The sequence below is a fragment of the Stegodyphus dumicola genome, chromosome 9 (assembly GCF_044657685.1).
Source record: "Stegodyphus dumicola isolate Sdum_Otavi_A_Nest chromosome 9, ASM4465768v1".
In the NCBI taxonomy this organism is placed as follows: domain Eukaryota; kingdom Metazoa; phylum Arthropoda; class Arachnida; order Araneae; family Eresidae; genus Stegodyphus; species Stegodyphus dumicola.
The window spans coordinates 117,862,338-117,878,689 of record NC_140776.1 but is presented as its reverse complement, the minus strand read 5'-3'; positions in this window follow the sequence as shown (position 1 = coordinate 117,878,689).

Genomic DNA, 16,352 nt, shown 5'->3' with positions numbered 1-16,352 from the left:
ATTAGAAAACGCCTCTACGGTACAGTCGGTATCTTCATTTAATTTTAGAGAACCAGTACTTAACAAGGGATTAATTAAAAGTTTGTGATGTTCTGTGTCCCAATCTGTAATTTGCACTACGGGCATGTTTCTGTGATTATTTACGCCGAGATGGCCAAAACAGGCACGAGATTAGGTGGCATATAAGTAAGACATGATAATGCCATTGGAACATTGATAGTAGAGATGAAAAAAATCCATAATGCCCAGCCTCTTATTAATAATGTTTATCCTATAGGTTGGTTCATCTAGCTTGTGAAGGTGTATCGGGTTCTCAGAAATAAAGTCATGTAACATCTGTCAGTTGAAATTTATTCTATTACAACCCCAATTCCAATGTTTAGCGTTGAGGTCGCGACCTAAAGTGGTAGGAGTCCTTTTCCAGTAATTCTTCTATGTGATTGTCATTAAGATGATTGTCTGGCTTGTTAAAAATAGTACAAAAGGTAACTGCTCCGATTTTTGGCAGTTTGACTACTACCTTAGCGGCGTCAAAACCATTTGAATTTGTCCGAATTTTCGAAACACGACTCAAGTGTCCTTTTCACATATTGAATGCTACACCTCTTCAGTGGTGAAGCCTGTCGAGCGATAACGGAAGTATTTGCCTACCTTAAGTCGATGAATTGCGCTGGTGTGGGATCCGAAACCAAGGCAGATGTTAACATCATATTGTGTGATGAATTCCTGAAATTCTGGGAGTTTGTGTTATTCTGGGAATTAAAAATCAAAATTCTCATGGGGGAGCTCTGCAAATTGGCATGAGTAGCCATGTTGCTGGTGATGTTATGACTGGGCCAGAAGGCAGTGAATTGGCTATTTCTGAAAAAATAGCCAGGGCGGCATTCACCTTTCTAATAATGGCGTTAGCCTCGTCAAGTTTGGTCTTTAGCTTCTTTAGTTGAGGGAAAGAGGTTATTGAAGGTTGAATCTTGCTATTGATATTGTTGATCACTCAGTTAGCATAGATTACTCCACTTTTCACAAGCAGTGATCATTCCCTGGGGCAGCAAGAACAATCACTTAAAACTGGCTGCTTATGACAAACCACAGTGACAGCTGAAGGCTCCTCGGATTATTTTACACTCTTCAAACTCGTGATCTGAACCACATTTCACGCAATGTGATGCTTAATGGCACTGACTTTGGGCATGAAAAACAGGTTTGACAAAGGCCTGCCCTTATAACCTTCCACTTTGATGTGTAGACATTATGTATTTCTCTTGACTTGTCAGTCTTGGAAAGAATGACCAGGAACAGATCCGATTGATTTCTGACTCTTTACAGTAAGCCATCTGCACCTCTTTGTTGACCTACAGCTAACTTTAACGAATTGAAGTCTCTCCCAGTTATGCCGTCGATGCCGCCAGTGTACGCCTCACTTCATCGCCGATGAAGCTCTTATATTTCTCTTATTTCCTGACTCGTGTCTAGAAGCTGGCCATTAACATCATCTTCAGATATTTACCTTACTTCTTGCTTAGCATTACTTCAGGAATACTTACTAAGGCAATTTTCGGTAAGTAAATTCAACATCGACAGGGATTGGGCTATGCAGCCTGGAAGCCTTACTTCTAAACGGTTTCGTTCGTGGATGGGCTTTGTTAATCTGAAAAACTTCCGCAAATAGAACATCCTGAATATCAATGAATTAGTGTCCACAGGAAAGCTTCGGATCACAATTTTGATATTTTTATCATCAGGAAACAGGTAGGTGGGAAATTTGATTTTCTTACTATCAAGAAGGGCAGTAACATTCCTATACCGTAAAAAATTTCAGTTCAATGTTGCACCATTTAATGGTTCAAATTAACAGGTTCACTTGATTTTATGGTTTCCCTGAAACTTGGAGAAACCATGGAATTAATGCAATGTTTCACCATTTTTATTGAATACCTTGTAGGCAATCAAAGCGAAGCATTCAGCGCATGCCTGATCTTCTCTTGATTCCATGTTCTTGAGAGTTTAATGGCGGCAGTTTGCATACGTTAGCAGATTGTCGATGTAGTGTTCTATAATTATAAGGCATGTATATTTTTGGTTTGTTTCCGTTTCGATTTATGTATGTGCATTAAAATTTGTGTATTAATGAAATGAAAGATACAAAATAGTGTTAAAACACATTCGTAGTAACATTTTAATGATTTTGTTGGGGTGAATCGCGTTAGTACTTAAGCCTATTTTGGTTATTACTAATGTATTTAACGTAGCTGAATAGAACTATAGAAAGAGATTTCCGAACATTCCTAGTAACAACATTCTTCATAAGATAATAAGTACTTCTGCATATATTACACAACATGTATTTCTGTAAAATACATTATATTCATTTTGTAGAAAATAGAATCGTATAAGATACATTCCTCAAGAGAAGAAGAGGAAAAATGTGGTCACGTGGTTTAAGAATAACAGCATCCGCATGTGCTACGCAGTGGCTAATCGCACCGACGGTGTTTAGCTATTCGCACCACCTACGTTCGCCCATGCACACAATCAGCCCAGGTACCAGCATTTTAAGCCGATTTCCGTAAGGCAGATAGCGAGAGCGAAGGTTGGTAACCCTAACTCAGCAATAGAAAGAGTTGTTAATAGTTCACTAGCATGAGAATAATTTGCAAAACATAATTATCAGTTACATAGACGAGGTGAATCTATATGTATAATAACGTTCGGAAAATGTTTAGATAAAATAGGGATTTAATGATGGTTCTAATTGTAAGCGAGGATGTGTAATTAGTTAAAAAATCTTTAATGTATTGACAAAAAGGCTACAGAAATTACTTAAATTCTCGTATTTAAGAGAGGAATTTTTATGCAAACTTAGACCCTAGTCTTATAGCATAGGAGTGTCAGAATTTATTATTCAATAAGGAAACTTACTGAACATTATAATATTCTTCTATATTCATCACTTTTTCAGTATCCACACATGTTTATAGGTTCAAATGCCATATTTCAAAATCAAAGTTATTTATGAAATAAAACCTTATAAAATCTGATAAATCATTTGTGTGTGCATATTTTTAAATCTAAATCTCTTTCATTAAATTATTTCTGTTTTTTAAATTACATCCCATTATTTATTTAAATGTAATTTATTAATGTGTTTGCACTAATATTTCAAAGTTCTTTGAAATACTTTTGTGTCCTGAAAATGCCAAGTATTTCCATACAAAAACTAAACAGGCGTACAAAATTGTTAATAACCAGTATTATATGATTAATTGTTAATTTAATAGTTCATTTTATCGCTTTTAACTTATTTCATGTCTAAATTTTCTACACAGAAATTCTCTGTCTAATTTTTATTATCTTTTCTCAGACGAAAATTTTCAAAGAGGAATGAATGAAGTTTTGATTGTGCAAAACACATCTTTGAAGCTAAATTTATTCTAAGAAGTAAAAAAAAATGTAAACAAGGTCCCCCCCACACACACAAATCAGTCATATAAACTATTTCAACTGTTCAGAAAAACGATAAACATTGCGAACATAAAAATCTGCCTTTTTTTTATATATATATATTATAATAAAAGGGAACGTGTTCCTTCTTTTTATAAATATACTATATATATAAGAAAAGTTACCCATTTTCTTTCTAATCTTTTGAAAGTCGCCAACACTTAAAGAATGATAAACTACGCCAAGGTAGTAACCCGCCTTTAAGAAAAAGAGATTCACTCTAAAACGTATTGTCTGTTCTCTTCGAATGGGTTAAAATGACGGATCCGACAAGTCAATGCGCATGCGTGATTAATGTTGGTGCGAATAGCTCAAGTGGCTAATCGCACCGCCGGTGCGAATTGCATCGGCCCATGTGCTATGTTTACAATGGAGTCGATAGCAGATATTCCGCTGAAATTAATGGATTTTTCGAATTTAGAAATTTATGGCTATAGCGAGAAATTAACAAATACGCTTGGAAATGATTTCTCTTTCCTTGATGTCAACAAAAAGGGTCTTTTGTTATTCAAGGAAAAACATCTGAACAGTATATGTTTCAAAGTAATGCCGGATAGCACGGTACTTATAACAAGCTGTGTTAAGGCCGAAATTAAGAAATAAATGAATTATGAACCATCTGTGCAAATTTCTGCAGGAAACGAGGTAAGATTTCTAAATTTTTCTTATGCATGATACTTACCAGTATCATTAAGAATTTTTCAGTTTCATTAAGAATCATTATTAATCAGTTTTCATTAAGAATAAAGTGTATATCAGTTAATTGAAAACTATTCCCGAGACCTTGAATAACTTTTTCCAAACTTTTAAATGCAAGTGTAATAATAGTATATTCATAGTTCATTGAACAATTGTTCTAAATTACTGAAATAGCCGAATTTGTAAAAGATCTGTTTATCTGCAAGAACATAAATACAAAGCCAATTTTCTCTTATTAATATTAATTGGTGTCATAGAATATGTTATGCAGCTAAAATTTTAATTTCATCAGGATATGTATTAATATTTTAGCTGTTGTAATCGATTTTTAATGAATACACATAAATATCGGAATGTTAATTTTTTTAAATACCTTCCATTGCAAATATTAAGGATACCAACAGCTGTAATATTAGAAGCATCAATAATACTGAAACATTTTAATATAAAAGGATGCTTTTATAAGTTATACTTAATTTTATATTGTAATAGGAGATTGCTGAGTTTTTTAGTTTAAATATTAAATTAGCATGTATACTTAGTCCTTGAAAATCAGTGGTTGTGTCAGTCCATAATATGAGATAACATGTGCCTTAAGTATAGCATTAGAATTATACTAGTCTATTTCCTATGGTAGATCTTTTCAATAAATACACTTGAAAATCTTTTTGAGCTACATGATTTTAAAATAAAAAATTCTGCACATTAATTATGTAGCTTACAAGATTAAAAATAACTTCAAATTTATTTTTTGAATATTTAAAATGTATACAGATAGTACTTTTTTATTATTTATTACTATAAAATGAAAAAAATTTACGAGTATTATGAAAAATTATTAGTTTCACAGCTAGTACTGCAGTGAACTCAGTTGCACAAATCTCTATATTTTTCTTTTTTACATATATATTATAGTATACAAAATGTGTTAATTTGCAGCTTATACTATCAATAGGATAATAGTCAGTTGCTAAAAAATTAAATTTTAAGTTGTATGAAATTATATATTAATTTTGAACAGCGCAGAACATTGGCATCGTTATCCTTACATGATTTAAGGGCCAACTGCATTTACTGTGCTCCGGAAATTTGACTGTTACGGTTTTCAGAACATTTCAACTATTTATATTTACTGTTCTGTTTCTTAATCTGATAAAATGACTTAAAAATATTTATAGTAACTTTCTTTTCAGTAGAAGAGCAATCTATGTAAACATGATTTTATGTATTCATTTTTACATTTCTTATGAATGAATTAATTATCAGATCAAAGAAAGAATTCAAAAATAAATATTAACAATCAAAGCATGGTAAAGCAGAGAACAAAAGAGTATCATGAAGATAACAATAACATATAAGAGTTACCAAAATTTTACTAACCAAATGAATGAACAGTTAATTAATGGATGAAATAATAATGAAAGATGAAATGAAAATTTCATAACTAATTAAAAATAAAAAAAGTTTCCGAATTTCCAACACTTCTACCATAGCACAAGCTTGTTTGTTTACATTAGCAGTTCTTACATCATGTGACTTCCGACATCACCGGAATGTATCCATGGACCCAAGGTTCTTTAATATACTAAGGTTAGGCCAGGAACGGAAAAAGCGTGCCATTGGTTGCTGGTAGTGACGTCACCCGGGAGACAAGACGCATCGGGCGACGCGTCTGCTACATGATTTTGGTAATGGAAAAAATGTAAACTAAAGCAAAATGATCATTTTATATGTGGTAGATACACCGGAAATACCGGGTATATACTTTCCGATTAAGTATTTTGTTAAAGAAAATGTTTATTTTATGCACAGAATTCGTACGAATGCTGAAAATAATTGTAAACATTAAATTCTTTTCGTAAAGGAAAGCATTAGAAAATGAAAAACGATATTTAAGTTAATTAAGGGAAATAAATATTGTAAAACAAGGTATTTTTTAATATTTTTTCGTAGTATTGTTTGCACTAAATAAATCTTGTTGAACAGAACACATGATGGCATAACTGCTAAGACCATGGTAAAAACATAATCAAAAAGTATTATTCTATTTATTTTCATTGCTCATGCACTTTTCTTAATAAAAATGAACTTTGACATTCCATGAGAAATATATGATCGTGATTTAATTCCATGAGAAATATATGATAATAAGTTTAAATTACATATCTCAAGCAAAAATATATATAAAAAGATTTGACTTAACAAATTCATATTTAAATACCATAAAATTCTACAAATTTCTTAATATCCGTCATTATACGTTTAAATAGTATACTTATCACATTCTTTTTAAAGTGAAAAGTCACTTCATACTGATTCACTTCAGATTTTAGCAGAAGTGCATATATTTTCAGTATAATCTAAAAGTACTCTTATGATCCCTTACACTCCCAAGATTTCTATATAACATTTATCCTGACGTGATTATTTGCTATAGTAAATAATCTTCGATATTGGCATCCTATTCTTCCTTCCATACATTAAAAATGGAACAATTAAAATACATTTTCTTACACTTATACGCACAATTATAATAATAATAAACTTGCCCTACATCTTAGTTTCGGCCCACCAGCGGCCGAGCGGTAAAGTCGCTGAACACTGGTAGTTCGGTCCGAATCCCGCGAACGGGCTGGCTGCATGGGCGTTTTCGTGGTTTTCCTCATGTGTAACGTGTATACGAGCCAGTTTCCCTGAGAAAGTCCTCCACGAAGGCATCACACCTATTACGCAGATAGCCCTAGTGTGCTTTGCCATAATTAAATACACCACCACATTAATTTCAATTCAGCCTGTACACAAATAAATATTTTTAATTACTAATGTATTTTTATCAGGTTGTTTCTTAAAATACGTTTGTTATACTCGAAATATGTGTTCAATATTGAATTATTTTTCTTTCTCTTATAATTAAAAACAAGTTATATGGAATCAAAATTAAAACATATGCAGCAGTTAAATAACACTGAACAGAATATCTTACTTACTCTTTCGCTATTTGTATTCTAGCATTATACACAGATTTGTTTTCCTTCAGGTTCAAGCATGTGTAAGTTATATCAATTAAATTACATCACACATACCTGTATGCATCAGTTAAATAACACTGAAGGAAATATGTCACTCACTCATACGATGTTTGCATCATAGTGTGGTCGAGAAATTGTTCTTTCCTCACGGTGAGGCATGTATCAGTTTACTTAGTTCGCAAAGCTTCACCCAGACGCTACTTCAATACATAGAATTGCGTTTGGGATGTAAAGAAAGTAACCAAAACATATGAATGAAGTTGGATATGCGAATTTATTAACTAATCATTCAGGTACTCAGTATTGGTAAACATGACACTGAGTTTAAATATCTCACTACGATGTAAGTCTCATACACAAAATGAAGATTATGATAAAAAATGATTTAAAATGAGAAATTTTTCAATTTAAATGTAAAATAGCAGTAAAATGAAAAATAAATGTAAAATTACATCACAGTTATGTATGAAAACTACATAAATTCATTAAAAAAATAGTTATTTTATCTGGTTGTAAACAGTGTTTTCCGCCAAAAAACGTATTAACGTGTATAATTCTGACACAACGCTATAGCACAATTTGCCACTTCCGCCTATGTAAGATAGCAAATTAACAACACAAATCAAATCAAACTGTTGATGCAACGAAAGTAAACAAACGCCAAGAACTAACGCTGTCACCCACATGACGTCATGCGTATGTGGCATAACTTTCTCCCTGCACTGCGCATCGCTCTTGGGCCCCCCTGCTATGGACCTTATAAGAAATAGACTAACCCAAATGGGTTTTCTCCCTCGTCTGAGGCGTTCCCGGCTGTCACCTTGATCACATCCGAAGGAGTAGGGACGACTTGCAGAAATTTAACAGTGGTTGCCTATTGCAGTGTGTATAATTCTCAGGAAAAAGCTGGTTGTTGCGCCTCATTTCCCAAATTAGAATTTCTCCATACTTTTATTTTTGAAATTGAAATTGATTTTTAAAAATTTAGCATATTTATCAAGCATAATTAACGTTCCAAATAATTATAAAGCTACTGAATGCTTTCAGGGCTGGATATTTGTTTAGCTTTTCCTATGCTGTAAGGAAATTTGTAACTAGTTCTTTTAGAAAATAATATTTTAAATCTGAACTAATAAAAAATTTCAAACAAGCAATTTTCTCTTGCAATTTTTATGCTTTTTATTGGTGTAAATAAGTAAAAAATACTAAAATATTTTAAAAGTTTTGTTCAAAATTCTAAATTGTGCTGCTTTTTTAAAGTTATAGATGAATATTATAGCACAATTTCTATAAAGGAATTTTATTTCAATTATATTTCATAATACATCATAATGATAAACACTTTTGACTCCTTAAAATTTTTATACATTTTATTCTGATATTAAAATTGTATTTAACAGTAATAATTAATTTTGCTTGTATTTTATAGTGATTATATTTTTAAAATATAATCAATTAATTTTTAGTTCTGCATAATTTTTTTTTTATTTACTGTTAATTTAATTTATTAGCCCAAAGGGGCGGTAGCCTAGAAAGTCTGTTAGTTTCGAAGCGGCATTTTGCGCTGTTTTACTATAAATGTCCATGTCTCCTTGCAAATTGTTGTTACCAAATATTATCGCCCTGTATTATATTTAAAGAAATTAAATAATGAAGAATCTGCATGAATACAAGTATGTTTTTCGCACTGTGACGAAAACGACAGTATCTAGAACCATCAAATTTTGAATAATGTAATCCTCCACCCGAGCATGGGCATCTGGACGGCTGAATTTCGAATTTGCTTTAATCTATTTCATATTTTGTAAAACTTTAACTAATTTTTGATTAACAAACTCAACGCGTTCAGAGAGAGCACTGTACGGAAAATAACAGTTTTATCTCCAGTGCGGAAATTCTAAAGATATTTTGTTTTCAAATGTTTGTGGTTTGCGGGCGAAAAACATGATATTTAATAAATACAGGTAACACACAAAACGTTAAAAAAAGGTTCCTTTTGTGCGTAATATAAAATATGAGTGCTTCTAGATTTTATTTCACTTTTTTTTTTTTTTACCCTTCATTACACTCAGAAAATTTTATGCTCCGAATTTTATAAATTACTAAAATAAATATTCCACTTTAATGTTAATAAGTTAATGATGGTATAATCAAATAAATGATTGTTTTGTATTGTTATTATAGTTCTGAAAATCACTGGCTGAAAATGGTGATTAAATTTTAAAAAAGTTATCAGATCTTGTTTAATTTTACTTTTTTTATTTCAAAGCATCACGTACTATCAATCTTATGTAATTTTACGTTATTTGTACGCAAAATTAAGTTCATAAATTTTGTGCCTAGAGTTTTTACCGTGTTACCAATGTAAAGATTAATAAACAAGTCAAACAACGAAAAATCAGCGTTATGTTTTCAAATTTTCACAAGACTAGTTTCGATGGTTTTACCGAACCACCATCCTCAGCTGCAAAAACGCAAATGAACGAGATAGGATATAATTATCAGATAAGATAAGAAAACCTGGACAGAAAATAAGCTAGTGGGACCATCTGTCGATGAAACCAGAACTAAAACATAATTTCTTTAAAGGCCGAAGGCAAAGATGGATTGGAATTAGGATCGTTAACTAGAACAGAAAGATTTTTTTGAATGTGAAATGCCTCTAGAAAATCTAGTTCTCCAATGGAAGATGTTTTTGAATAATTTTGACAGCAAAAAATTGAAAGTGTGATTCATTTGCGTTTTTGCAGCTGAGATGGTGGTTCGGTAAAACCATCGAAACTAGTCCTGTGAAAATTTGAAAACATAACGCTCATTTTTCGTTGTTTGACTTCTGAATTAGTATTTCTTCGGCGTGTTACTGTGTCTTAATCAAAGTAAAGACGTTTGTACAAGAATTACGCGTGAAAAAAAAATGCGCGAAATGCAGTAAAATGTGCTTTAATGTGATATATTAAATCCTATTTGGAAAAAACTGTGGCCTTTCACAATCTCATTACTATACAACATATCACATTTAATAATTAAAAAGAGTTATGTGATACAAACGCCATAGGTTTCAGTATTAAAGTAAACTAAATCGTCCCTACTCTTTCTTGCCAAAATGTCGGTGACGCGCGCCCCGCCCACTGGGTTAGTCTATCTCTTATAAGGTCCATGCAGACGACATTCTGACATCATACCAGGCGACGACATTTCATACGACCATCATAACAGACATTCTAAACATGGAAAATCGAGTGAATAGACCATAACACTTCAATTCTCTACATTATAATCATATCAATAATAAGGTATATTTATTTGAATTAACATAGTGTTGTCAGAACGTCTACCTTACTAACAGATTCAGGGAATAGAATAAAGGTAACTCGAGCGATGGTTGCGTTCTCATCCAACAGATTATGACTAGAGTGTGGAAACGAGAAGGAAACTTATTTCAGCTTCGGTGAAGCAACAGAGCTAAATTATGGGCCTGCCTTAAGTTGTTGGCTGAAAATCATTCTATCATTTATACACATGTTTGAACAAATTCATGAGACTTAGAATGGAAATCTTTATTATCTTTACTGCTTATTGGATCACACTCATGGAGTTAAGTGAAGTGGGAGTTTTTTTTAACTTTTGTTTTGTTTTCTCTCTAAAAATCAGCACATGGTTTACAGAATATTATATTAGATATAAAAGTCTCACATTGCTTTTCCTCCAACTCAGACCTTTTTTTTTATTTATATACAGTCGATTCCGCTTAATCGGACCACATCGTGAAGCGGTCGTTGTGGTCCTACTAACCGGGTGGTGCGATTACACGAACATGTCCTATGTTGTAAGACAGGACGTGCTATATGTAGCAAAACAGTAGATGTACATGTAAATCATGTACTAAAATGTAATTATGACCTTCATTGTGCAGTACACACGTATGGCGAACATACATGTACAAGCAAGAACTACAGTCGAACTTTTTTCATTGAGAAAATTAATTTAGAAGCAAATTCTAAGAAACGATCTCCACAGTACTCAGCATAAGAAGCACAATAAAAACAAGTTCTTAACCAAGTTCCAGTCAACATTTGAAGAACTTATCCAATGTGATCTGATGCGTTTTCTTGACGAATTGCACTTGAACGAAATTGCCACAAACATCTAACGCAACAGTGGGCCTGCCTTCATTTCCCTGCTGCATGAAATACCGACGAAAAGTTTCAATGCATTTCCTCGCAACCTGTGTTGTCACTTACACCAACTTATTAGAGGCATCATCATCATCACTTTCTTGATCTTCCGATTTCTCGGTCCGATGCTATCGTGTGTTTGCTGCAATTCGAGCAACGATTATTATAGCGTCGTCATCTTCATTTTCATCGTAGCATTGAAGCTCGCTGTCGATGGGTAAAAATTTTTCTCAATTCTGTACCTATTGAAATTACACATGTCCGTCATCATTTTCACTTTTACTGAGCATGTCCATATCCATCTCCAAAACCAAGTGCTTAAAACCACAGTGAGAAAAACAGTTTTGAATTGTTCACCTTTCGCCAGCTGTCGACCACAAATGTAACTGCTTGTAAGATGTTGACCTTTACACTGACTTCGCTGGCTTTTGACGATGAGGTCAGCAAACCTTCTTCAATTGCTTCAAGGCTGTAATTAATCAACCTTGCACTATAAACGGTCTTCAAATTTTTGATGATGCCGCGTCCATTGGCTGGAACAAAGTTGTGGTCCTGAGAGGTAGAAATTCCAGTTGGATGTTCTTCAAGCAATCTAAATGAAGATGCGCTGCACAATTGTCAAGAAGAAGAAGCACTTTTCTCGACTGGCGTTGTAGCTCTCTGTCCCAGTCCTTCAGCCATTCTTTAAAAACTTCAGAGGTCATCCACGCATTTCTTTTCACACGATACACAACTGATAAACTGTTCATCGTAAGTCCTTTAAAGCAGTGAGGCTTAGTGCTTTTTCCTATAACTAACAGCTTCCTCTTGTCCGTTCCTGACATGTTTGAGCAGCACAAGACAGTTACGCGATCCATCGCTTTTTGAGCCATAGAGTGCAACATGTTTGTAATTTAAAGAGCAGTCCGGTGTAGCACGATAATACAGCCCAGTTTTATCAGCATTATAAATGCCATCTGCTGAAAAATTTTCAAGAAGCTCGGGCAGTTTTATTGATTTCCATTCTTCAGCACCTGCTATATCAGCGCTTTCTTTCTCGCCATGCGCTTTCTTGAATTTTATTGTCATGTCTAGATTTCCATCGAGACAACCAACCATCCACAGCTTTAAAGTCATCGTGGCCCGGCTTTTTAGCGAGTTCTTCTGCTTTGCATTTTAACATTGGGCCATTTACTCGCACAGGTCGTCTAGTAACAATGGCAAACCATTCGTTAAGGACCTTATCGACATCTGGATCCTTGCCTTCAACGCTTCCGTTTTTTGGAAGTTCCTCCTCTACCTTCACATTGTACCCATTCTTCTCGCAGCTCATTATCTTGTTTTATCAAGGTGCAGGTAGCAGGTTTGCGAAAATAGTAGGTTCATTTTTTGACAAGTTCTAGAGTCATGATTCTGACCGTATATTACACAGCGATAGTCATTATTGCAAGCGCTCTGTGAGCCGTAGAAACTTGGCAACGGATGCACTGGATTGGACCAGTGCGTCCCTTGTATTGTTCGGTTTTGACGTACAGGCCAAGTATTTTCTTCTCATCCAAGTATTTTCTTCTTTCTTTCTTTCCTATCTTTCAGTATAGTAGATAAAAGCAGAAGTTGCGTTTTTGGGAAGTGAGACAAGAAATAGCGGGTATTTTTTTGTTTCACCTCTGAATCTGCGATACGTTTATTATTTTGCAACTTCTGTTTATTAGATCAGTTTTAATTTCCTGTGCATCCGTATCCATCGTAAGATGTCTTATAATAACTTTCAAATTTTTATCCTCTGGAAGGATAAAGGAATGATACTTTATATCCTTATCATTTAAAATCTGCGTCATCTTGCTATGAATAGAAGCATTCGAAACCTTAATTTTGAAGCCGTTTTCTGTGTGAAGCCTGTAGTCCTTGTCATCAGAAAGATTAAAATCAGCAAATAGTACTTTTAATTTAGCCCAAGAGTATCTTGAATCATTGATGTATGGCAGGTGGAACACCTTCCTTTCTGTCATTTAAGTTAGCATCCGCGCTAGAAGTGACTAAAGTTTCAGCAGTAACAATGTTAGGAATTTTTGTATCCTGTAAATGAGTGTCCATTTCTTCCTGACCATTTTCATTATTAGTGGGAGGTACGGGTGACTCTTGAGGCTTTGTAGCACGTAAATTTACTTGAGGTGGCATTTCCTTACGTTTACCTATTGTGCGGTCACCTTTAATTTTGTTTTGTTCAAAATCTGCTTCTGAACTATCTGTACCCTGTTCGAGTGGAATTTCTTTGGTTAAATGTATGTTCAATTTGCTAGGAGAGCCTTTCAATCTTTTATTTGTGACTGTTTCCATTCGACATCCTGAGGGCTTGTTTTTGTGTCATTTTGAGAATTATCTAATGCAGTGTTAGAAACATTTTTTGTCATATTGTAAGCACTGTAGAATTTTTGAAGAAAATCTAGTTCCCCTTTTCTTTTGTGGTAATGGTATTATTACTCTGCTTAATTGCGAGTTTCTCAATGGTAGATGCCATAGTCTAATAATTATGTCCATATTCAAATCCTAAATCCAGTCCAAAGTCCAATCATAAAGTTGACAAAAAGAGCATTTGCAAATCCAGTGGACCAGTGGAGGGAAGCTTGCGCCCCGGAAATCGGGCTCACACGACGGTGTCCCGACCGAACGGATGGGCAGACGGAGACTGACAAGGCCTTTTGCCTGATAACAGAAGTCTTGAGAGTAAATATGTGAGTTATTAAAATGCAACTTGAAAAAGCCAGAGAAAATAAGTGATGAGCAATTAATGCCAATCAGCACGCTATAACACGACGGGAGAGCTGTAGAAAGCAGAAACTTTATAAGGTATTTCTCCTGCTTTCCAACGTGTCTTCGTGGTGTAGTGGTCAGCACACTAAGTCGGTATTCGTGGTGTAGTGGTCAGCACACTGAGTCGGTATTTAGAAGTCCGTGGTTCGATTCCAGCGAAGGCGTTGTTACTTTTTCATCTCTCCGTCCTCCAAAAAATCCTAATGTCTCTACAACTTCATAAACGAAGCGGAGACTGTCACGTGATTACATCGGGCAGGGACTCAGGTGGCTGAAGCAACGACGTAAACCAACCTTCACTCGCTGCAGCAACACCCCGACTGATTGTGTCTAATCTATTCGTTTAGATACGTTCTTTTACCGGCTTGATTTGCGTCCTGGAGAGGAAATGCGAGGGGAAATAGAGAATTCAGAAAAGATACCAAGATTAAAATAACTGGTTCGTAAAACTAAGGGAAACCCTACAACTGCATTATATTCAAACAAAGAAAATGCCTCCCTTTCCGGTAGAAAATAAGTCTTTTTTATGCATCTTAATGCCCTCTCAACTATAATGAAGTGCTCGAAGTAGAAAGTCTGAAATGGTACAACTTTTGATATTCTCATCCAGGAAACCTACAGAAGGGGAAGAAAAAGCCTGAAATGGCACGATAACTGTTGCCCCTTTCAAAAAGCCCGAATGAGATATCATGATCTAAACTATTCAAATTCTTATGAGGTATATTAAAAGATGAATAGAATATGAAACATTTCTTTAAAACAACTGTTTAAATTATATAAGATAACTGAATAAAATTTATATTGGAAATACGAAAACGCTTGGTAGAATTCATGTCAAAAAATTAAAACATATTTCTGGAAATTAATAATAATGCTACAAAACAAAGTTTTTTTTTGGGGGGATAGATAGCTTTTGCGGTATGACAGTTGCATTTAAACTAGAAAATATTTAATTTTAATTTCCTTTCTTTAATTGTGGAAAAGTGTCTAATGTAAAAAGAACTCTAAATGTATTCGCATGCTTCAAACATGATTACTCTTTGTTTCTTCATTTTAACGCATTTTAAAGTTTTTGGAAATCAAAAGTGTCCTATCACTTTTTAAAACACTGTTACGAGTTCTCTGAACAACTGTTATGAGTTCTCATAAATAAATCTCATTAGGTCTAGACTCAAAGCCAAAAAAAAAAAAAAAAAAAAAAAAAAAAAAGTTTGGAAGGGCTCAGATTTTAGCTGGCTGCTCAAAAGAGCTTTTTAAAATTTAATAGGGTTATCGTATAGATGGCTCGGGTAGAAGACCGAAATATTTTATAGGATACTAAATGAATAGGCATTTAGACTAACTTAGAAACTAACATACACTGCCCTCCAAAAGTTAAGGAATAGCATGTTTTTGTGTCTGAGAATGAAGCAACACAGAAACAAGAAATTTACAGGGCATGTTCACTAACCAGTTCTTTAATGAATGCGATATAGACTATTTCTAATTGAATTATAACAAAAAATTGCACTCTTGGCAGAGAAATCCAGTCTTGGAGAAATATTATATCACAAAATTTGAGGAAAAATGGTGTGGTAGCATTACAAAAATGGGTTCTAATAAGGAATGTGTCCACGCCTAACTACAATACATTGGCGAGTTCCATGCTGTCAATTAAGTTGTCAGTCATTGAACCAGCAACAACCAGACACGGAGTAATCCTTGTTCAAGCTTATCTAACGATCTTGGATGAAGACTTAAAGCGGCAACCTGTCTCCCAAGGTAGTCCCAAAGATGCTCTATCGGATTAAGGTCTGGGGATTGAGCTCGCCTTTCCATCCGCTCCATACCGTGACCCTCAAGATATTCTTCAGCAAACCGAGCTTATCGTTCAACAGAAAACATCTAGGACCAATTAGCAGCGGCATATGGGCGGACAAGGATCAAGGATATCATCTAGATATCTCACACCGGTCAACGTTCTTCCATGGAACATATGAAGGTCAGTGTGACCACCCAGAGATACGAGCCCAAACCATTATTCCACCATCTCTGTAACGGTGTCTTTCCACAATGTGGGATTGGTTGTATCTGGTGCGTTGTTCCCTCCAGATCAGCTGACGACCTGAATCACTCTCCGTGAACCTGGACTCGTCTGTGAAGAGAACAGATGTCCATT